This window comes from Cynocephalus volans, chromosome 1, assembly GCF_027409185.1.
Source record: "Cynocephalus volans isolate mCynVol1 chromosome 1, mCynVol1.pri, whole genome shotgun sequence".
Classification (NCBI taxonomy): domain Eukaryota; kingdom Metazoa; phylum Chordata; class Mammalia; order Dermoptera; family Cynocephalidae; genus Cynocephalus; species Cynocephalus volans.
The window spans coordinates 89,725,621-89,750,584 of NC_084460.1; positions in this window are offsets into that span (position 1 = coordinate 89,725,621).

A 24,964-nucleotide genomic window follows, 5' to 3' on the forward strand; every position below is an offset into this window, starting at 1 on the left:
TCAATAAAACCAAAAGTTTTTTTCTTTTAAAAGATTAATACAATTGATGCATCTTTAGTTGGGTAGACTAAGAAGAAAGAGAGAAGTCTCAAATTACTAATACCAGAAGTGAAAAGTGGATACATTACTCCCTATTTTTCATAAATAAAAAATTGTGAGAGTACTAGAAGCAATTATATGCCCAAAATTAGATAAGCTAGATGAAATAGAAAATTCCTAGAAGCACAAAGCATACCAAGAATTAGTCATAAAGATATGGAAAATCTGAATAGACCTATAACTAGCAAGGAAATTGACTCACTAATCAAAAATCTTCCAAAAGAGAAAAGCCTTGGACTTAATAGCTTTGCTGGTGAATTCTATCAAACATATAAAGAAGACCTAACACCAATTATTTTCATAATTTTCCAAAAAATTAAAGAGGAGGAAACACTTCCTAATTCCTTCTATGGCACTAACACTCCCTTAATACCAATAACAAAACTAGACAAAGACACTACAAGAAAAGAAAACTACAGACCAATATCTCATAAATTTTGATGCAAAAATCATCAACAAAATACTAGCAAACTAAATTCATTGGTATAGTAGAAGGATTATACACCATGACCAAGTGAGATTTATTACTGGAATATAAAAATGGTTCAACATACAAAAATTGATCAATGTAATATAACACATTAACAGAATGAAGGGAAAAAAATGATCATCTCAATTGATGCAGAAAGAGCATTCAACAAAATTCAATACTCTTTCATAGTAAAAAAAAATCAACAAAGTAGAAATAGAAAACTACTTCAACATAATAAATGTCATGCATAAAAAGCCCACAGAGAACATCATATGCAATGACGAAGGCTGAGAGCTTTTTCTCTTACATCAAGAACAAGGAAAGGTTGCCTTTTCTAAGCATTTCTATTCTACATAGTACTGAAAGTACTAGCCAGAGCAATTAGGCAAGAAAAAAAAATAAAAGTCATCCAAATTAGAAAGAAAAAAAGTAAAATTATTTGTTTTCAGATGATAGGATCTCTTGTGTAGAAAACCTTAAAGTTCCCACAAAAACAGTCAGAACTTATAAGTGAATTATGCAAAATAGGATACAAATTCAGCATGCAAAAATAAATTATCTTTTTCTACACTGAAAATGAACAATTTGAGAAGGAAATTATGAAAATTCCACTTATAATATCAAAAAGAATAAAATACTTAATTAACTTAACCAAGGAGGCAAAAGACTTTTGCAATGAAAACTAGAAACCATTGCTGAAAGAAATTATAGAAGACATAAGAAAATGGAAGCACATTCCATATTCCTGGATTGAAAGACTTAATATTGAAAGACTTAATATGTCGATACTACCTGAAGTGATCTAGAAATTCAGTGCAATTCCTATCAAAATTTTAATGACTTTGTTTTGCAGAAATAGAAAAAAAATCAGAAAATTCATATAGAATATCAAGTAACCATCAAATATCTAAAACATTCTTGAGGTGGAAAAAAAAAAAGCAAAGCTATAGGGCTCACACTTCCTGACTTCAAAACTCTCTACAATGCAACAGCAATCAAAACAGTGTGCCACTGGCATGGAGAAAGACATACAGACCAACATAATAGAAAAGAAAGCCCAGAAATAGGCCCTCTCATATATGGTAAAATGATTTTGACTAAGGTTTCAAGACTATTCAATGGGGGAAAATATTCTTTTCAACCAACAATGTTGGAAAAACTGGATTTTCAAATGTAAAAAAAATGAAGTTGTGTCTTTACCTAACACCATATACCAAACCAAACCAAACAAAACAAAAACCTCAAAATGTATCAAAGATCTTTATGTGAGCCCTAGAGCTATATATTTTGGCAAAAAGCTTCAAAACAATGCATTTGGAAATGATTTCTTGGCTATGACACCAAACACACAGGCAACAATAACAACAAAAGAGACAAATTGGACTTCATAATAATTTTAAAAATTGTGTGCCAATATGAATAGAGTAAAAAGGCAACTCACAGAATAAAACAGTATATTTGTAAATCATACATCTGATAAAGGATCAATATTCAGATATATAGAGAAAACTCCTAAAACTCAACAACAACAACAACAACAACAACAACAACAACATCTGATTCAACAATAAGCAAAGGACTTGAGTAGACATTTCTCAAAAGATGATATACAGATGGGCAATAAGCGTATGAAAATATGTTCAACATATTAACATTAGGGAAATGCAAAGTAAAACTATGAGGTACCACCTAGCATTCTTTGTGATAGCTACTATCAATCAAATAAACAAACAAAAAGAAAAAACAAAAACAGAAAGTCACAGGTGTTGTCTAGAACTTGAGTAAATTAGAACACTTATGTCCCATTGGTGGAAATGTGATATGCTGGAACTTTTGTGGAAAACAGTATAGCATTTCCTCACAAAATTAAAAATAGAATTGTCTCATGACACAGCAATTCCACTTCTGGGTGTATAACAAAAGAATTGGAAGCAGTGTCTTGAAGAGGTATTTGAATACCCATGTTCATAGCAGTGTTTTTCACAGTAGCAATCCAAATGTCTATCAGTAGATAAATGGATAAGTAAAATGTGGTATATATGTACAAGGAAATATTATTCAGGGTTTAAAGGAAGAAAATTCTGACAACCTACACCATGAGTGAAGCTTGAGGACACTATGCTAAGTGAAATAAGCAAGTCACAAAAATATTACTCCACTTGTATCAGATACTTAGAGTAGTCAAAATCATAGAGAGAGAAAATAGAATGGTGGTTGCCAGGGGCAGAGGGATGGGAGATATGAAGAGTTATTGTTTAAAGGGCATAGAGGTTTAATTTTATAAGATAAAAAACGGTTATGGAGATGGATGATGGTGATGGTTGCACAACATTATAAATATCTTTAATACTGCTGAACAGTATAGTTAAAATGGTTGAGATGGTAAATTTTATGTCATATGTGTTTTACCTTAATAAAAAATTAAAAAGTTTAAAAAATAAATTATATACACTTAATTTTAAATTTAAGATAATTTGGGGCTAATAGAAAAGTTGAAAACTCAGTACAGATAGTTTCTGTATGATCTTCTTCTCCTAATGTTGATATCTTACATAATCATAGAATACTTATCAAAAGGAAGAATTTAAGCTTGGTATAATGGTACATATACAAAGTATTTATAAATATTTTTCTTATATATTCAAAAGGAAACATTAGGAGAATAAAAAACTAATGAAATGTTTAAAGGGCAGGCATGGAAGAAGAAAGTAAGAAAAGGAAGAAAGAAGGAAGTAAAGGGAAGGAGGGAGGAAGAACAAATTTGTCAGATGGTTGATAATTGTTGAAACTGTGAGGTGTGCATATGGGAATTAAGAATACCATTCTCTATACTTTTGTTTATGTTTGAAAACTCTCATTATAAAGTGCTAAAAACAAAAATAACTAATTGCAAACTAATTTCATACTGGCCATATTAGCAATAATGTACTCCGAGCTTGAAGGGAAACTTCTTATCAATAGAAGGTTCTTTTCCAGCCTTTGATTATTTCAGCTCACTGAAGGTGGGAAGTATGTGTAACAAGGGCCCAAGCATATGGGGTAACCTGATGAGTCCTCAGAGATTAAAAAAATCTCAGATGATTCAGTGTCAAGGTGATCCAGAGAGACCTTGATATTTCCCCAGTGAGACCTTAAAATAATCTCTAGAATAGGAAATTGGCAGAAGTTTTCAGGTCCATAATTTATTCCCTGACTAATGAACCATTCCAGTGGGCTGGATTTCTGACCATCTTAGGGAACTTTGTACCAAACTATGACAATAAAGAGTTCAAAATCAGTTTTCTGTGTTAAGGGTTAATGAACAACATAGAAAAAAAATATGAAAGAATTCAAACTTGCTTGTGTTCTTAAAGGCTATCTTTATCAAAATCACAGAAAATTTTTGTTATTTGGGTCTTCTCTGTTCTTCTTTTTTGGTTAGTCTGGCCAATGGCTTATCTATTTTGTTTATCCTCTCAAAAACCCAACTTGTTGTTTTGTTGATTTTTTTGTATCATTCTTGGTCTCTATTTCACTTAGTTCTGCTCTGATCTTAATTATTTCTTTCCAGCTACTAGTTTGGGGATTATATTGTTTTTGTTTTTCTAGTTCTTTGAGATTTAACATTAGGTTGTTGTAGAGCTAGGGCTAGGGTGTGGAGCTCACAGACCCCTCGAGCCCATTCACAAACCCTTCACATGCAGGTCTATGAGCTAGGTAACCTGACAAAAGGTCCTTGGAGCCTTTATTGAAGAAGGAATAGTCTTTATTCAGCACACACAACGCTATGAGCTAGACAGTACAAAGAGAAATTCAGAAACTCAACTGCTACTGGAAAAGTCCAAAGAAAAACTGAGCAGCTATCAGCAGAGTAAACATGTTATATTTTTAGAGTCGAGCTCTGCCAGCCAGCTGCTTCACAAACTGAAGAACACACAAATAGCAGCAAACTAAAAAGATACACTGGTGCACATGCGCACCAACTCCACCCACATAATTTGTTTACAAAGAAATGTGCTGCGTGACCCCAAACTGGACCTGAGCGGAGGAAGCCTGGCTAAATTATCCTATTTTCCCTACAGTTGTTTATTTGAAGACTTTCTTTTCTTTTGATATAAGCACTTACTGCAATAAATTTCCTTCTTAGTACTGCTTTTGCAGTATCCTATAGATTTTGGTAACTTGTACTTGTATTTTCATACATTTCAAGGAATTTTTTGATTTCCTGCTTTATTTCTTCTTTGCCCACTGGTCATTCAGGAGCATGTTGTTTAATTTCCATGAATTTGTAGAGTTTCCAGTGAAAAAGGAGACATTACATTCTATGATACCACAGAAATACAAAGAATCACTAGAGACTACTATGAAAAACTATATGCCAACAAATTTAAAAACCTGGAGGAGATGGGTAAATTTCTGATGCATACAAACTACCAAAATTGAACCCAAAAGAAATACAAAACCTGAACCGTCCAATAACAAGATTGAGGCAGTGATCAGCACTCACACAACAAAGAAAAACCCAGGACCAGACGGCTTCACCACTGAATTCTACTAAACCTATAAAGAGGATTACCACCAATACTTCTCAAACTATTCCAAAAATTTGGAACAGAAGCCATTCTTGCAAATTCATTCTATAATGCCAGCATCACTTTAATAGTCAAACCAGACAAAGACACAACAACTAAAAAAAGAAAGCCACAGGCCAATATCCTTGATGAATAGAGATGCAAAAATCCTCAACAAGATATTAGCAAACAGAATACAACAGCATATCAACAAGATCATACACCATGATCAAGTGGAATTAATCCCAGGGAAGCAAGGATGATTCAACATATATAAATCAATAAATGTGATACAATCATCAACAAAAGCAAGGACAAAAACCATACAATTATTTCAATAGATGCAGAAAAAGCATTTGACAAAACTCAGCATAGTTTCATGATAAATACTCCCAAAAAATTAGACATAGAAGAAAAATAGCTCAGAACAATAAAATCCACCACCACCGCCATCCTGAATTGGGAAAAACTGAAAGCTTTTGTTTTAAGAACAGAAACAAGACAAGAATGCCCACTCTTACCACTCCTATTCAGCGTAGTACTGGAAGAATAAACAAGATCAAACAAGCAAGAGAAAGAAATAAAGGGTATCCAAATTGGAAAAGATGAAGTCAAATTTTCACTGGTTTTTTTTGTTTGTTTTTTTGTTTTTTTTCTTTTTCGTGACCAGCACTCAGCCAGTGAGTGCACCGGCCATTCCTATATAGGATCCGAACCCGCGGCGGGAGCGTCACCGTGCTCCCAGCGCCACACTCTCCCGAGGGCGCCACGGGCTCGGCCCCAAATTGTCACTGTTCACAGAGGACATGATCCAATATATAGAAAAACCCTTTATCTCTAACAAAAAACCTCCTAAAGCTGATAAACAAGTTATGTAAAGTTTCAGGATACAAAATTAATACACGATCAGTAGGATTCTTACACACCAACAGCAAACAAGCAGAAAAAGAAATCAAGAATACAAGCCTATTTACAATAGCTACCAAAAGAATAAAATACCTAGGAATAAATTTAATCAAGGAGGTGAAAAACCTCTACAATGAGAACTTCAAAATTTGGATGAAAGAAATTAAAAAGGACACCAAAAAAATGGAAAGACATCTCTTGTTCATGAATTGAAAAAATTTATGTGGTGAAAATGTGTATACTACCCAAAGCAATCTACAGATTCAATGCAATCCCCATCAAGATACCAATGAAATTCTTCATATAAATAGAAAAAAAAATCCTAAAATTCATAGAGAAAACAAAACACCACAAAAGCCAAAGCAATCCTGGAAAATAAAAATAGAAATAAAACCAGAGTCATTACACTACCTGACTTCAAATTACACTACAAAGCTATAGTAACCAAAACAGCATGGTATTGGCATAAAAACAGACACATGGACCAATGGAATGAAACGGAGACCCAGAAATCAATCTAGGTACTTATGGACAACTGAGTTTTGACAAAGGCACCATGAACATGCATTGCATTAAAGACAGCCTCTTCAATAAACGGTTCTGGGAAAACTGGATATCAATATGTAGAAGAATGAAACTAGATCTATACCTCTCACCATATACCAAAATCTACTCAAAATGGATTAAAAACTTAAGTATATGTCCTGAAACTATAGAATTCCTTTAAAAATTTGGGGAAAAACTTCAGGAAGTAGGATTGAGCAAAGACTTTATGAATAAGACCCCAAAAACATAAGCAACAAAAGAAAAAAAGAAACAAATGGGATTATATCAAACTAAAAAGCTTCTGCACAGCAAAGGAAACAATCAACAGAGTGAAAACACAACCTACAGAATGAGAGAAAATATTTGCCAACCATATATCCAATAAGAGATTAATATCCAGAATAAACCAGTAACTCAACTTCACAGTAAGACAAACAAATAATCCAATTAAAAAATGGGCAAAGGAGCTATAGACACTTTTCCACGGAAGACATACAAATGGCCAACAGATACATGATAAAATAAAAATGATCAACATCTCTATTCATCAGGGAAATGCAAATCAAAACCACATTGAGATATCATCTCACCCTAGTTAGACTGGCTATTATCAAAAAGACAGAGAACAAAAATGCCAGGATGCAGAGAAAGGGGAAATGTCCTACACCGTTTGTGGGACTATAAGTTGGTACAGCCATTATGAAAAACATGTTGAAGTTTCCTCAAACAACTACAGATAGAACTGCCATACAATCCAGCAATCCCACTGCTGTATATATATCCAAAGGAATGCAAATCATCATGTCGAAGGGATACCTGTACTCCTGTGTTTCTTGCAACTCTATTTACAAAGTTATATTTTAATACATGTGTAAAATGTGTAATAATCAAATTAGGGTAGTTAGAAAACTCATAATAACAAAAATTTATTATTTATCTTTGGTGAGAACAGTTGGGCTCCTCTCTTCTATACATTTAAGTACATACAATTAAACTATTGTTAATTATAGATGCCTAGTACTACTGGACCCCACCAGACCTTATTTTCCTATCTAGCTGTGATTTTCTGTCCATTATCTATCTCATGAAGTTGCTGTGAAGATCAAATGAGACATCTCAAAGCACTTGTAACACCATATAAATAACCTTACAATCTTTTCTATCTCCTTGTTTAACATTATCATACAATAATGTTGGCATAACATACATAATGTTTTATGATTGGATTTAATCACCTAATAATATATTGTGAGAATTTGTACATATTTATAAATAGATTTAAAAATATTGTAAAAATAGACTTCATTTTTAGAGCAGTTTTAGGTTCATAAGAATATAATTTTGTGACTTTATAAAAGTCATTGTGTGGGAATATTTTACCTAATCAGGTAATTTAGTTCCCCAAAGTAGAAAATTAAGATTTTATGACTTTTTTCATTATAAGTAACAGTATAATGAATATCCTAAAACAAGTATTTCTGTGATTTTCTATGATTTTTTTTTAAATATAAAATGAATAAGTACATGTATTATTCCTTGATCAAAAGTTAGGGTATAATCTTTGCTTTTTTGTTTGTTTGTATGTTTGTTTTGCCAAATATTTTCCATGATTTGTACCAGTCTATACTTAAACTTATAGTATCATTTTTTTTCTCTTCTAAATTGGTTGCTGAACATTGATATGTTGAATATGCTTTTCTGTATTTATTGGTCATTGGGGTCTTTTTTGTGAATTTCTTTTGGGGAGTTTCACACATTCATTCTAACTGTGAAACATATTTAACTTGTAAGCGCAAGCTCATACTGAACAGTTAGATTTTGTACTATTTGCTAATTATATGCCATTGATTATCATACTGGAGATTTCTCATAAAGTTGATGAACAGAGAGGCAGCAAATTAATTTTTTGCATAGGGCTACTTTTAATATATATGACAGAATGTTTGATGTGATAATTCTAATTGATAAGCATCTATTTAAAAATATATACGTTTTTCTATCTTAGGAAAATGAAAAGTAGGCAAAATTTTACAAGAATTTAGATTCCATGAAGAGAGTGGGGGGCTGTTTGTCTTTTTATTTCACTGGGGACTTTAATGAAACACATAATAATCAGAAATGGTGTGTTTTTAAAGCTGATATTCTTACATTTTTGCCACGGGGAGGGCATGTTGTGTGCTTTTATTACATATTTTTTTAAAAATGCATTTGCTTAGAGTTTTAAGAAAGTTTTCTCAAAAAGGTTTCCAATTAGACTTTTCTGGGAACAAAGATTTTTTTTCTTGTGACTAGATTACCAAAAAGGAGGTATGATTTTTTTAAAAGGCTTAAAAGTTTTCAGATATTAGTAATTAAATATAAAATTAATTTGGCACTGAGAATCTTTTTTGATTATAATGATTGTAATTATTTAAAAAGAGAGAGGGATAGAAAGAGGGAAAAATACAGAGAGAGATGGGAGAAAGGGTTTGATTTCCAAAGATATAGTCTAACTGTCAAAATAAATTATACAGAAAATAAGGCATACAACTAAACAATTCTATATGTCATCTCTTAGAATTAAGGTCAACAGGTCACTTTAAATAAACATAAGTGTTTTTAAGAGACTACTTTATATAGGACACATTCTCAAAATTGTGGATGCAGAGAGTTATGATCCAAATTTTCCCTTCAGAGAACTCTTAGTTTGAGAGATAACACATCTGATGTGAGTTAGCTTTTTCAACAAAAGCATTAAAGTAGACTCGTGTTCTCAGCTTGTTCTTTCCTTCAGGAAGCTTTACATTTTTCCCCATACTTAGATTTCATTAACCTCTATGTCCTATATATTCTTTTTGACATATACATGGTATCTACTATTTATCTGACAGATAGAGACAGAGACCAAAAAAGGCTAGTCCAGTGCTTAATGACAATACAGACTTAAGAAATAGCTACACAGTGATGGGGTCTGCTGAAAACAAAGTGCTATATTAATTGGGTGGAGAAGATTCTTTTCTTGTATTTACTGAGCATGGCTGAGTGCTCAGTATTTCTAAGACAGAATAACAGGCAGTGAGAAAAATAAGTATAGCAAAGGATGATAACCAGAAATAATAAAGTTTTAAAAACTGAAAATCTATATGCATACTCAATGTGAAAATGTACTTTGAAGGATTATACAAAAGCAAATGATCAGAAGCAACACTATCCATCATAACAGCTTTATATAAATGTGTGTAAATTCTTGCTTATATGACATAAGAAGAAATATCTTTAATTCTGTAAATGTCATTTGATTCTGTCCATACAGAAAGCTATTTATATTTGTTATAAAATAATGGCCAAAATATGATAACCTCTGTAGGATAACAGAAGACATGTTATACTATACTTCAAATATTTAGTGGGAATGTGGTTTATCCTATTTCGTAAACATTTGTTGTTTCTAATGGAGTAGTCCTGAATGACAAATCTCACAATTTGGAGAACAAATTAACTTTGAAGAACCTATTAAAAGGTAAGTTCAAACTCATCATGAAAATGTTTGTGACTCTAGAGAAGAAAAAGGAGTATGGTATAGCCAACAAACAATTTCTGTCTTGAAAATATAAATAAGCATCATGAAGATTTCAGTGAATCAGACAAGCAAGACAGAAGTTAAGTCCCAGTTTGGACAATTAAATAGAACAAATTAAAATTTTGTTGCCTTAAATGATGCAAGAGAGACATCATCACACCATTACTGCTGAGAAATACCAAAGCAGCTTTGTCAAAACAAAACTCATCCAGCAGAATTCTAATTTAAAGAAACATTTCAAAGAGCATTACACTTAGACCTGAGAGAGAACAAATGCTCATTACAGTAAATGGTTCCAATAATTAATTTAGCTAATAATCCCAATTAACTTGGTTAAGCCTGAATGGTTGTTTTCTTTTAATTTTATTTAAAATTAAATGGTTAAATTTCATTTGATGCACAGATCTCAAAATATTTATTTAATTATAGTAGCAGTCTATCTGTCCTTTAGTGTTAGTGAATATTTTTGTTTTTAATTTAAAAAAAACCTTTCATGTGCTGTTGTTGCTTTTATATATTATTATATCTTCTTCTAAGAAATCCTGCAATTGGCATGCTCATTTTGGTGTTGGAGGAAGGGTCCATGGGGCCCAATAGTGGGCCTCAGCCCACCCCATCCTCTTACCAGCTTCCTGACTCCACCCCAGGAAAGAATTCAAGAGAAGAGTCACAGTAGAAAGTGAGAACAAGTTTAATATAGTGAATAAGAAAATACAGATTTCACAGAGAGAATGCAGCATAGCTCCAGAGACTGAGCAGGGCCCACACCAAGTTTAACACAAAAGTAAGAAATACACACTTAAAGTTCAGTACAGAATGCAGGCTGGCTCAAGAGAATGAGCAGCTGCTTGCTGAAAGTGAGTCTGATACAAAAAAGTAAGTAAGGCACACTCCACAGGCAGAGTTCAGGCTGGCTCCAGGAGAGGGAGCAACAGCCCCACCTAGGGCTGGGATTGGCTTTTATAGTTTTACCATCTAATGAATATTAAATTAAGGGGGTGGTTCTCTGTTATGTAACATAGTCTTGCACATGCTCAGTTGGTCAAATTATATCACATTCACCAGACATATTCAAGAATATTCTGTGCTATCTGGCACCTCTAGTGGAAGGTCATTCAGAAGATAAACCCCACTTCACTGGGCATGCCCAGCCACCAGAGTTATATAACCCATCTCTACTGAGCATGCCTAGCCACTGCATTTGCATAAACCAGCCCCTTGTGGTCTTACTTTTTCCTTGTTAGTGCTGAAAATAGGTCTAAATGGCAACAGTAGCTTTCCTCTAGGAGAGGACCTAGAAGAGGGGTCTGAGACCTCAGGGAGTGGTTTGAAACCCAGAGATGTGTCCTGAAACCTAATCCCGGGCAACCTGAGCACCTACTATAATGATTTGATAAATCCTGGAAATCAGAAAATATTGGAAGTTACAGTATATGATCTAAGGAAATTTTTTTTTAAAAAAATCGTGTCACATACATCTAACAAAAGAACATGAGATCTATAGAGGAAGAAAAAAAGGAAACTATTTTCAGAGAAAGAGTCTATCTGCAGATGGGGGAATGCAACATCTCAGGAAAATGGGACGAGCCTGTGCCGAAGAAGGGTGAGAGAAGCCGGTATTTATGATTTACAAAGTTAGGTTTACATACATATTTAGGAGATTTGGGGGAGATTTCATGAATTATCAGATTGGCCAAGGTTTGAAGCAATTGATGTATAGTTTTCCAGGACTTCTGAGGAGCTTAATGACATTCATTTCAAAACTGTTCACCCCAAACATTAAAGGGAGAAGAATTTCTCTCTCCGCTCTCATTACCATTGATCCAGAATCTCACAGGCATTAACTTCTCCACAATTTGGGGTTTCTTATGCATGAGGAGTAAAAGGGTTTACTGGGGACATCCCTCACACGGGCATTAGAAGGACTTCCTAGGCAAAACGTGTAAACTCTTAAAGTGAATGAGGAAAACAGGCACAGCCTCCAACCCTGCAGAACTTACAATTAAGTGGAGTTGATAAGAAAATCAAAAGCAAGCAAGCAAAGGCAAATATAATCAGAAATTGTGGAAAGTGATGTTGAGGAAATAAAGAAGACATACGGAGAGAATATAGGAGGAAGAAATTAATTTGTTAGAGTGATCAGTGAAAGCCTCTCTAAATAAGATACTATTAAAGCTAAAACACAGAGAATGAGTAGGAAGCCACAAGGATCAAAATGTGCAATCAATCAAGGAAAATATGAAGGGAACCAGGTTTCTAAAACCTTTCCTTTAGAAATTTCTTCAGAAAAGAAATCCCCAGGCCACTCTACAGATGACGTCATGATACATCCTATCAGTTGGACTAATAGTGTTGCCTGAAAGAGTTCTCCTTAGTAGATTTGTACCGTTGTTAATTCTAGACCAACATTCTGCTTTTTCATGATAGACGATAACAGGGAAGTTCCTTTCTTATAGAGAAAAATATGTAAGTGCATTACTGAAAAATATAAAAATAGTTAAAACCATAAATTTTGCTGTCAACACTGGTGGCAACAAGCAACTTTAAAATGGTAAATCGTTCACTGGGAAATAACAACAACAAAAACAAAACAGGAGCGGAGAGGAAAAAGGCATTTTAAAGAAAAACAGTTAATAAATTTACCTGCATATAAAAGAGAAAACTGGGGGATTTCTTTTGATTATAGATGCTTGAAAATTTGACAGATTTCATAATAGAATCTGACAGTACTGGAATAACATTGCTGAATTTTGGTGGCTAAATTAATTTGCTTTTCCTTGGGAGTGTAGATTAACTCGATTTTCTAATATCTCAGTGTGGGAGATTTAATGCACTTACTTGTGGAAATTAAATTTAAGGTAGGAAATGGAATATTTGAGCCAAGCCAATTAACAACCACTTGCCAAATAATAAATCATAGATTCAGACTTTAACTTTTCAATCTATGTTTTATGGGACCCCAGATTCTTCCCGTCCAAACCCCATCCTCTAGAACATTTTATTTCTAGGAAGAATTGTCTTTAAATGTTCACATACAATTACTTAATTATCAAATTTAAATTTGAAGCAAGTGTACTCTTCCAACTTTAATTTACACTCTCATTTTTATCTTGTAGTTGTCATTTTTTAACAAACACATTTACCATGGAAAAATATGTATATTCATTTATATACACCTCAAAACAACTTCACAAAGTAGACAACATTTTTAATCCAGTTTTACAGAAGAGAAAAATGAGGAACAGAGATATCAAGTAACTTCTCTCTCTTGTTTTCTTGTGTCCTTAGAGACTATAACAGTGTCTGACATAAAATAAGAGCTTAAAATTGGTTGTTGACAGTAACTTGTTGATTGATCAACTCACTTTTATGTGTCATTTTCTAAGCTCTCAAGAAAAACAACTCATGTTTTTTGCTCCTTCCCACACTACAACCAAAACAAAACCTATTCTTTCCTGTTCTCCACCTTCTGTCTATTCAACCATGGCCTGAATAAACACTTATTTCTTCCAGCCAAAAGCCTAGAAGTATTTCATATTTTTCATTCTTTGGCTTATGGACTACATCTAATCCATCACATGTTCAGTATTTTATTCTTCTCAAATATGTTTTAAATCTGTTCCTTTCTCTCCATCTGTATTGCTACCAGGGTCCAAGTCAACACCTTTGCTCTCATACAGCATTAATGGTCCCCCCGGGTTTCCTTCTTCAAAGCTTCCATTCCTGTCAATTCTCCACACATGTATAAGGCCATTATTTTTTAAAACACCAAACAGGTCTGGAAAATTTCCATAACTTCAAACCAAATTTCTACTATGGCTGACTGACTACCCCAACTTTCTACCTGATATCTAAGAATCGTTTCAGCTTAACACATCTGAAATGTAACAATCTGAACATTCCCCCAAAACATGTTCAAGCCTGTATTCTTAATTTCTCTTCAATGTTTGCCTTGACCATCATAATAAAAATTGCAAACCATTCCCCATGGAACTAATCTCTATTCCCCTCCATGGTTTTATTTCTCCACATAGCATTTATCACCTATCAATAGAGTAAGCAGTTTTCTTATCTATTGTATTTACTGTCTGCTTTCTCTTACATAAAATGTAAACTCTATTGTTGGGCTGCAACTGCTCCACTTGCTATAGCAATTGCTAGGGTGAAAGGAGGCCACACCAAATGGCGGCTGTTTAAGTTCCCCACCCACATGGTCCACACAAGATGGCGCCTAGAGGAAGCAAAGGGGGAGTGTCACTTTTAGTTCTGCAAAAAGTTTTATTGGTAGTTGCGCTTTTCCGCGTTCAAGATCAGTGCATGATCAGTAGGCTGAGCATAGGAAAGTAAGGTGCATGCAAATGTGACCTTTCCAGTGATTGGCTCTCAGTGTGGAAATCCCCACTTGCTTAGATATAAATACAAGTGCTTCAAAGACAATAAATGGAACCACTTGACAGAACCCTCCGCGGCGTCTGAGTGTTCCTTTGCGGGCTGAATAGGCGGGTGGTGCACTCACCCACCTTTGGGGACCCTTCTTCAGCTTATGCTGCAGAGGGCAACTTATCTGATCCTGCCTGGGGGGGGATAGGGAGTCTGCCGGGGATCACTTGGTGGCCACACCCAGGGAAATCCAGAGCTTGGGCCTGGCTGACTAAGAGAGCACCCCAACATTCCATAGAGGATATTCCCCAGTACAGTACAATAGTCCCAAGTACATGGCAAGTACTCAATAAACATTTGTTGAATAATTGGATGGATTAATCAATCATTCATGATTGGTCTACAAGACACTGCAAGACTTTATGCCTTTTCTCCCTCTCCAGCCTATCCTGCTGCCATTCTGTTTTTAATTTCTATAATCACTTGTGTTATCCCTGTCCCTGAAACACTCTTCACCATGGTTCCTCACATGGCTGGATATTTTTCATCCATTAGGACTCAATTGAGAAATCACCACATCAGAGAAGTCTTTCTAATATCATCCATTTAATGCAACCTTTTATTCAGAACCACTAACAATCCCTAACCAACATTCAACCTGCATCTTTTATAACACTTATTTCAATCTCTATTTTTTTATTATTGTTTCCATACCTAATTCTTATCTCTTTCCTTAATAGAATATGTGCTTCATGAGGGCATAAACTGTGTGATTTTATCCATTAGGTGATCAGCCTAATGCCTGCAGTATAATTGGAATGAAATTGTTGGAGAGAAAGGGGACTCTCAAATTCAATGTAGTTATCTCTGTCTCATGGTATTTGGAGGTATTTTTTCTGTAATATTATTTGTCTGTATTGACTTATCTTTATTTAATACCTTTACTTATTTACTAAAAGATTTACACATTTACAAAGAAGTTATGGCATTGATTATAATTATAATTATTATAGCCCTTACCTTTTATTGAGCCTTCTTTACAGTATGTGTGTTTAGAAAACAATCTTCTAGACAGTTAGGTCCTAGTACACTGGGCTAGTTTCATTCTCACGCACAAATCAATCATAATAATGTGGTGCAACAAAGCTCTTACTAGACCTTATTTATAGCAGAAGCCTTGTATCTTTCATTCTTCTAGACTGTATCAGTTAATAACATTTAAAAAATATCTATTATATTTTTATTTGCTCCTCACTTACTTACTTATTTGCAATTGCTTTCCCCAAACAATTCCATGCTCTGCTTTGTAAAAGAAGCTACACCTTCTGATTTGCCATAAGATTCCCAGGGCTATTTCACATTTCCAAGGAGTTTGGCAGTGTTTATAGGAGGACTCCTGCTCCTTTTCTTCCTCCTCCTTATCTCTTTTTATCATAAGGTTTACTGTCTGGGGCCCTTTGGTGGTAGCAGAGAGACAATTCATTCACCAGTGTTTTGATATATGAAGTGACAACCTTTTTGCAGAACCCAATTCATTTGCAAGAAAAAATTTCATTGTTCTGAACAAGGCTCATTTCTCTCTTCAGTGACCTCCTTTGTAATTCTCATCAGTATTTTCACTGTTCATTGCAAGTGCTTTTCGATTCAATGTAAGATTCTTATTGCCTTACTTTCACTAGTTTTCATAAAAATCACATTATTTAAGTACTATATCTATTTCCCATTCCACACTCTGTTTTCTTCATGTGTCCAGTCTGATGTACCTACTTATTTCTCAAACATATTTATTTGGAGAGCTCACTTCCACTTTGAATCACATGTGACAAGAACACAATTCCATTCAATTTTATTTCACTGCAAATGTATTGAAAGATAAAGTAGTGAAAGGCACATATTTAGCACTTTACTCATTTTGCTACTGTTTGAAAAGGCAAACACTTTGTGTATAACATGAGTTAAAAATGCAAAATAATCTGTTTAATTTATTGATATGATTATGTGAAAACCATAGGAGGATTACCCTTTAATTTTATTTGCAAAGAAAAATTTTAGACATCTACTTTTCTGATGTTTTACAAAAATAAGATTGTTCCAGTTATGCTGTTCTTTGCATACAAAATAAAGCAAGAACCACCGTCAACATGCATTTTGAATAAATGTGTTCAAAGAATTGATGATAGATTTTTTTCTCAGTGTTAAATTTACCAAAATAATTAAATTCTACTTTATTAAATCTAACTAATATTTATTGAGCATTAGGAAAACAATTGAAATAGATACAAAATACCTGGGTTCTAATTTATTTGCTCATTCAACACATTTCTTGTTGTGGTTGACTTGATTTGCTTTTTAACTCCAAGTGTGTTTAGACACTATATGAGTCACTAAGGAAGCAAACTGAGCAAGATTCAACATTCCTGTCCTAAATTTTTTTTTTCTTGGCCTCAGAATTTTTACATTCTGACTCAGAGTTATTTTATTTGTTTTTCTTCAGTAAGTATCATATGCATGGTAACTGGCAAAAACCTGGTGTGTCACAAACTATGCACATTCTGATATTTCACTCTGTGCAAACTAACAAATTAGCCTGACAGCTTCATAGATGCAGTTAGAAACATGAGACTGTCAGGTCCAAGAAAGAAGACTTTTTGCTGTTCATAACATGGCAAACACCATGAGCTTTGTGTTTGCATTGCTTCCCTTGACCCACAAGTTCCAGACAGCTTGGTCCAGGTGCACAGTGTGTGTTTATGTCACAGCTGAGAAACCCAGAGATTAGGAAACTTCTAATCTTTTAAACAGGACGCTAGCAAACTTAGCTGACCTTTGAATGGAGAGAGACATTATCTTTGTTATCCCCATCTATAAGCAAATCTTCTCTTTGCCCCAGATGGGGACGTTATCTCTATATTCCAAGGCAATTTGTTATACAAACATCGTTGCAAAGATAGTCCAGAGCATAAACTGATATAACACCTGCAGAGGTACCAAAAAGCATTGTTTCCTAATATAGTGTTAAAAAGATACATTTCCTGATACCAAAGAGCTCACAATATAGTAGATGTGTAAGACATGAAAAAATGAATATAAGCTAATGACCATTATTTTCTCAAGTTTTATTTGACTATAAATTTTGTGCTTTCTGAAAATTAAGACAATATTTATATATTTAATGATGAAGTTTGAATGTTTTGTCCTCCCAGAACTCATGTGGAATTCTGATCCCCAATGTGGCAGTATTGGAAGCTGTTTGAATCATGAGGGTGGGTCCCTCATGAATGGATTCGTGCTCTTCCTTAGGGGGGTAGTGAGTGAGTTCTCACTCTATTAGTTCGCAAGAGAGCTGGCTGTATAGTCCCTGGCACTTCCCCCCTCTCTCTCTTGCTTCCTCTCGCCATGTGATCTGCTTGTACCTGCCGGCTGCCTGCCACTTTCTGCCATGAATAGAAGCAACCTGAGGCTCATGTCAGATGCAGCTGTTCCAGAATCATAAGCCAAATAAACCTCTGTTCTTTATAAATTGCCCAATCTCAGATATTCTGTTATAACAACACAAAAACAGACGAATACACTCAAACTAACTCTTCCTATATGGTTTCGCCTTTGAGTTTACTCTTAGAAGGCTTTCCTCTATATTACAGAAGGAGTTTCAAAACTCCTATTTTTAGATCTAGAATTTGGTTTAGATTTACAATAGCATAAATATATCCATATCATTTGTGAATGTCAAATGGAAATGAATCATTCAGGGAGTAGAAACAAAGGTGGGGGGCATCTGTTTCATTTGTAAAAACTTATATTTTTAATTACAAATTAATATCCATATGTGGATGAACTTTAAAAAAGACAGTAACTTAATGAGTCATTCTCTGATGCACAATGAACATGGGGAACAGTAACATAAAACCTTACAGGAACCTGTATCTAATAAGTTGGACCACACCTGTAAAGCTTGTTGAATGTGGAAAGAATTAAATATTTATCATACTTTAAACATTTAGTCAAAACAAAGGGGAATTACCCATGTATGTGGCTTTCAAAAATTTTTAAAGGCATATAAAGGCGTTCATAACATGCCATGCCAAAATATGTTCCTCTGACATATTGATTATTTTAAGTTAAAGCATTTGAAAAGCAGCAGATGCAAAGATACTCTAATCCACCTCCTTATTCTTAAAAACAGGAGATAAAATTTCCATGTGAGAGTTGCCTTCCTTATACCAAAAGAAAAGAAACATTCTTATCAAAAACTGGAGCTTAAGACAGAAAATTGTGTACCAACGGGTCTTGTTAAAATAAATCTTATCTTCCTTTGGCCTCCCCATATATTGTAGTTACTTTTCCACACTTACTTGTTTTTGCTCAACCTAGAATAAAAGTGCTTATGTTTTGCTGTTTTGGGTCTTAACTTTTTTGTGAGGGCTCTTGTGTAAAATTTATGTTAAATAAATTTTATGATTTTCTTCTGTTAATCTCTCTTTCATCAAGTTAATTCTCAGGGCCAGCCAATGACATTAAGAGGGCAAATGTAAAGTTTTTCCTCCTCCACACATGCATTCATTAAACTTTTGATTTAATGGGGGGATATAAAATATTTAAAAACAAAATAATAATAAATGTTTGCCAGTTTTGTTGTTTTAATATCTACTAAAGTATAAATATTTGGCTAATATACTTAATTTGGTGTACCGAAGAATATATAATCACCTTCCTTAGTATTAGACAGATACATTATTTTTCTGAACATCTGATACTATACCCTTACATCATAATTTGAACTTGGTTGAACAACTAAGAGAAACATAAAGAATATTGATGCAAATCAATATACACTAAAATATAAAATCTATTCCAGGAAGCCAAAAAGTGAATTCTAACCTTCATTTAGTATAAATTTTAAAACACTTCCTTTCACTGCAACATAATGAAAAGATAAAAATAAGTTACTTTGGAAAAAGTCAGAAATGTTTCTAAACAAGCACTTTCTATCTAGAATGATTATAATTACTTTTTATACCTATTTTGGAAATTTTGAAATATGTACAGAATTGGAGAGAATAGTGTAAAGAGCTCTCCTTTACCTATCAATGACAATAGTTTTATCTACACACTTACTCACTTCCCTCCTGATTTGTTTTATAATAAATCCCACATATAATTTCATTTTATCCATAAATATTTTATATGAGTATACTTTTAATTTGTTATTTTAATGAAATATTTTGGAATTTTAAAAGTTAAAAAAAACAAGAGTAATGTAGTTAAAATTATTCAAAATGCTATTGGTATTTTGATAGAGATTGCACTGAATCTGTAGATTGCTTTGGGCAATATGGACATTCTAACAATATTAAGTCTTACAATCCTTGGACACAGGATATCTTTTCATTTGCTTGTGTCTTCTTTCATTTCTTTCACCAGTGTTTTTTAGTTTTCAGTGTACACATCTTCCATTTTCTTAGTTAAGTTTATTCGCAAATATTATATTATTTTTGGTGTTATTGTAACTTGAACTGTTTTCCTAATTTCCTTTTCATTACGTTCTATTATATATAAGATCATGTCATGTGCAAACAGGAACAATTTTACTTCTTCCTCTCTGATTTAGATGCCTTTTATTTCGTGATGGGGAGCAATAATCAGCCACAATGTATATCTACAAAATAAAACTTAAAAAAAAAAAAAAAAATGATGCCTTTTATTTCTTTTTTCCTAAATGAACTGGCTATTAAAACAATCATGTGATTTTTAACCTTTGTTCTGTTGATGTGGTGTATCACATTCATAAATTTCTGTATGTTGTAACACCCATACACCCCAGTGATAAATCATACTTGGCCATGGTGTATGATCCTTTTCATGTGCTTTTAAACTTGGTTTCCTAGTATATTTGTTGTTCTTCAGTAAGTGTTCCAATGATCCAGCAGTGCCAGAAATATACCTTCTGGGATTTTTATTGTCTTATCAGAATTATGGAGTTGACAAACTAAACATTGATTATAAACCATTTCAGTAAATTTAGAACAGTCACACCACAGGCGTATTGGCCTGTAATTTTATTTTCTTTTAGTTCATTTGTCTGGCCTTGGTACTCAGGTGATGCTGGCCTCATAAAATGCATTTAGAAGTGTTTCCTCCTCTTCAAGTTTTTGAAAGAGTTTGAGAAGGATTGGCATTAATTTTTTAAAAAGTTTGGTAGAATTCACCAGTGAAGCCATCTGGTCCTGGGCTTTTCTTTAATGGAAGACTTTTGATTACTGATTTGATCTCCTTACTAGTTATACATCTACTCAGACTTTCTGTTTCTTCATGATGTAGACTTGGTAGGTTGCTTCATTCTAGGAATTTTTTTATTTCTTCTAGATTATCCAGTTTGTTCTTGTACAGTTGTGTATAGTAGTCTCTTATGATTGCTTTTTTTCTGTGACTCCAGTCATAATGTCTCTTCTTTTATTTCTGATTTTATTGTTTTGAATATTCTCTTTTTTCCCCTTAGCCTAGCTAAAGGTTTGTCAATTTTGCTTATTATTTTCAAAAAAAAATTGACAGTTTTATTGATCATTTGGATATTGTTTTTTTTATTATTATTATTCTCTACTTTTTAAATTTATGCTCTAATCTTTATTATTTCCTTCCTTCTGATACTTTTGGGTTTAGTTTGTTCTTTTCTAGTTCCTTGAAGTGTAAAGTTAGTTTATTTATTTGAAAGTTTTCTTCTTTTCTAATATAAACATTTACTGCTATAAATTTCATGCCTAGTACTGCTTTTGCTGAAGCCCATAAGTTATGGTACGCTGTGTTGTCATTCTTATTTCTAAAGACATTTTACAATTTTTCTTTTTATTTCTTCTTTGATTTGGTGGTTCCTCAAATGCGTTGTTTAATTCTCACACATTTGTAATTTTTTTTCAGTTTTCTTTCTGCTATTGGTTTCTAATTTTATTTCATTGTGGTAAAAAAAAAAAGATAATTGGTATGTTTTCAATCTTTTTGTTAATTTGTTAATAATTGTTTTGTGACCTATTATGTTATCTATTCTGGAGAATCTTCCATGTGTGCTTCAGAAGAATGTATACCTGTTGTTGTTGTCTTGAATATTTTGTACATGTCTGTTAGGTCCATGTGATCTATAATGCTGTTCAAGTCCACCGTTTCTTTATTGATTTTCTGATCATGAATTCTATCCATTATTAAACGGGAGGTATTCCAGTCTCCTACTATTAATCCACTAACTGAAATGAACCAATCACAGAAAGACAGATACTTTATGATTTTATTCACATGAGGCATATAAAACAGTGAAACTCATAGAAGCAAAGAATAGAATGGTGATTGTCAGAAGCTGGGGAACCCAGAGGAAGTGGAAGTTGCTAATCAATGGATATAAAATTTTAGTTAAGTTGTAACAATCCACTGTACAACATTATGCCTATAGATGATAATAATGTATTTTACAGTTAAAAATCCATTAAGAGGGTAAATCTCATGTTAAGTGTTTTTGTTACAATAAATTAAGGTTCCTATTGACCTCTCTCAGTTTCCAGGTCTCATCTACCTTTGAACTGGCCAAATTTATAGTATCATAATTACAATTAGTAGGTAGCATGTTCCCTCTAATTATCAATATTTTTATTAAACATTTTGTATTGACCCCCAAGGATATTGCATTGCTTTTGATTTACCCTTATTAAATTAAAAGAGAAGATTCACAGAATGGACTCTGACAGGTCAAGTTTCTGATGACTTTAAGATCATACCATTGGACTGGGTAAGACTTCCCAGAACTCTAATGAGGAAACTGATTGCTTTCATAAAACTGCTAACCCAACATTGAGAAGTACAAAAATTAATTGAATGTTAAGGAAATGCTTTGACAGATTTTCATGCTAGGCCAGCCAGTACTGAAATTGTTAATATATACAATTTGAACTTTATGAGACTGATCCAAGTTACATTACCTATGATAACCTATTTAATCAACAGTGTGATCCACCTAAATTGGAGAAAGAAAACTGTTATTTTGAAAGATGTAAATTTAGTGTTAAATGTGGACCACGGAGAGCCTCAATGGCCACCTGGTCTTTCCCAAATCTTTAAAGATTCTGTTATTAAAAGCTCCACACTCTATGACTCATTATGGAAGAGACAAAATAATACAAATTATGAAAAAATATCGGTGGTGTGACTGTTCTAAATTTACTAAAATGGTTTATAATCAATGTTTGGTCTGTCAACCCCATAATTTTGATAAGAAAATAAAAATCCCAGATGGCATATTTCTGGCACTGCTGGATCACTGGAACACTTACTGATGAACTTCATTCAATTTCCAACTTTCAAAGCATATTTTCTGGTTGTACAGAAGCTTTCCCATGTAGGAGGGCTAGTGCTGTAACAGTAGTTAAAAGGTTATAGAAAATATGTATCCCTTATTGGTCATTCTTGGAGAAATCTCCAGCAATAGAGTTACCGGTTTCACTGGACAAGTTGTAAAATGTTAAATAAGGTATTACAAGCACAATGGCATGAAAAAAAGTTAGCTGAATTGATTGAATTTCCTTGGTCAAAGGTGTTACCCATTAATGGCAATCAGATTCACTCCCACTGGAAAACATATTAAACCCTTATGAAATAGTGACTGGAAGGCCTATGCTTCTAATAATAGAAACTCATGTACCTCACACTCCTATGAACTCTGACATGACTCAGTACTGCAAAGCTTCAGTGAATTATGCCAAAGTGTATCTTCATCAAGTAAAAGAAGCCCTTAATGACCCACTAACTGGTGATAACCAGTTCTTTCACAATCTAGAATCCATAGATTGGATCTTTTAGAAGTGACACCACAGAGAGAGAGAGACTTCCCTTGAACTTTTTTGGAAGGGACCATGCAAAGTTCTTCTTACCACCCATCTGGTAGTAAAATTTCAGGGCCTCAACTCTTGGATTCATATTTCTCAATACAAGAGATCCCCTCCAGATTCTTGGGACCATGCACATACTGGAGACCTCAGGGTAAAACTGACCTGGGAGGTTTCTACTCAGAAGCAGTTGACATCCTAGACATGCACAGCTTTCGCCAAATGATGGATCAAAACTTCTTCCCTGTCACATGAAACCTTTTTCCCTTTTCCTCTTTTGCCTGTGTTTCATTTCTGTTTATACATGGAAAGATAATGTAGTAATTAAGATTTTATAGTTGATAATTTCCATGGGGAACTTAACTGAATATTGGATATGCCACATTAAACTTAAATCCTTACACAGTCTTAAAGATTCTTTGGCTTACCCAGTAACAAATTTTACTGATATTCCACATATAATATTTGATTCTTTCTACAGGGTTAGTCTTTTAGATTCATGCATTCAGATTCTTTGTTTAACCTTAATAGTAGGCAAAATCTACAGTGAGGCTTTTGCAGTTAAATTATCCCCAAAATTGAATACAAAGCCCCCCCCAAAAGATAATTTGACAGTTGTAGACAAGTTTATGATTCTAATCCCTTAATTGTCAGTAGCCTCCAAACATGCAATGATTAAATAATTGAGCCATCAATAAATGTTACTAGTGCTTCCCAACTGATGACCCCAACACGAGGATTCTTTAAAAAAAAATCTATTGTGTCCTTCTATGATATATTTTTATCTTTACAGGATTTAATGGTCATACATGTGTGGGCATATATCAATAAGTTAAAAACAAAAGGCCAGTGTGGACTAGGGATTCTACCAGTATCAGTGTCACTCCAAAACAAATTGGAAACCTAACACCCCTTAATATGCATTACAAAATAAAGATGAATTTTCCAGCAGGCATGAATCCCTCTAAATGAGCATCTTTTAGAAGAATGCTCCTTCCTGGGCTCAGTATAAATGTAAATGCAATTATGATTAGAGATCTGTCTCAAACATTTGCTACTGTAGCTAAATCTACTACAAAGGCAATAATTGCCCAGTAAACTTCTTTAAGTTCTCTTGTTAAAGTTTATTTAGAAAATAAAATTGCTTTGTACTATTTGGTGACTGAACAGGGAGAGTGTGTGATAGCTAACACCTCCTGCTGAACTTGGATAAATGTCTGATTCAGTAAAATCTTACTTCTAAAAAATCAATAAAAAATCTACTTGTATAAAACAAGTAGATACCTCTTCTGGCTCATTTTTGATAAATTTGATTTTGATCATTTTGTTTTGTGCGGAATCTTGTCAAGAAGTATACTTTAGTTTTTTAGTATTATCCTCCAAATAGTCATTATAATAGTCCTCCTGGTGTGCCCTATTCTCTTGACAGTTGTAAATGCTTGTATGCAGCTATCTGTTATATGTCAAATGGTTTCACTATGATTAGAGTAACAAAAACATGAAGAGAACATTAAAAAAAAAATCAACTAACCTGGCATCAAAAATTGTGAATTTCATACTGAGACCAAACAAGTCCATTACAATGGTGACA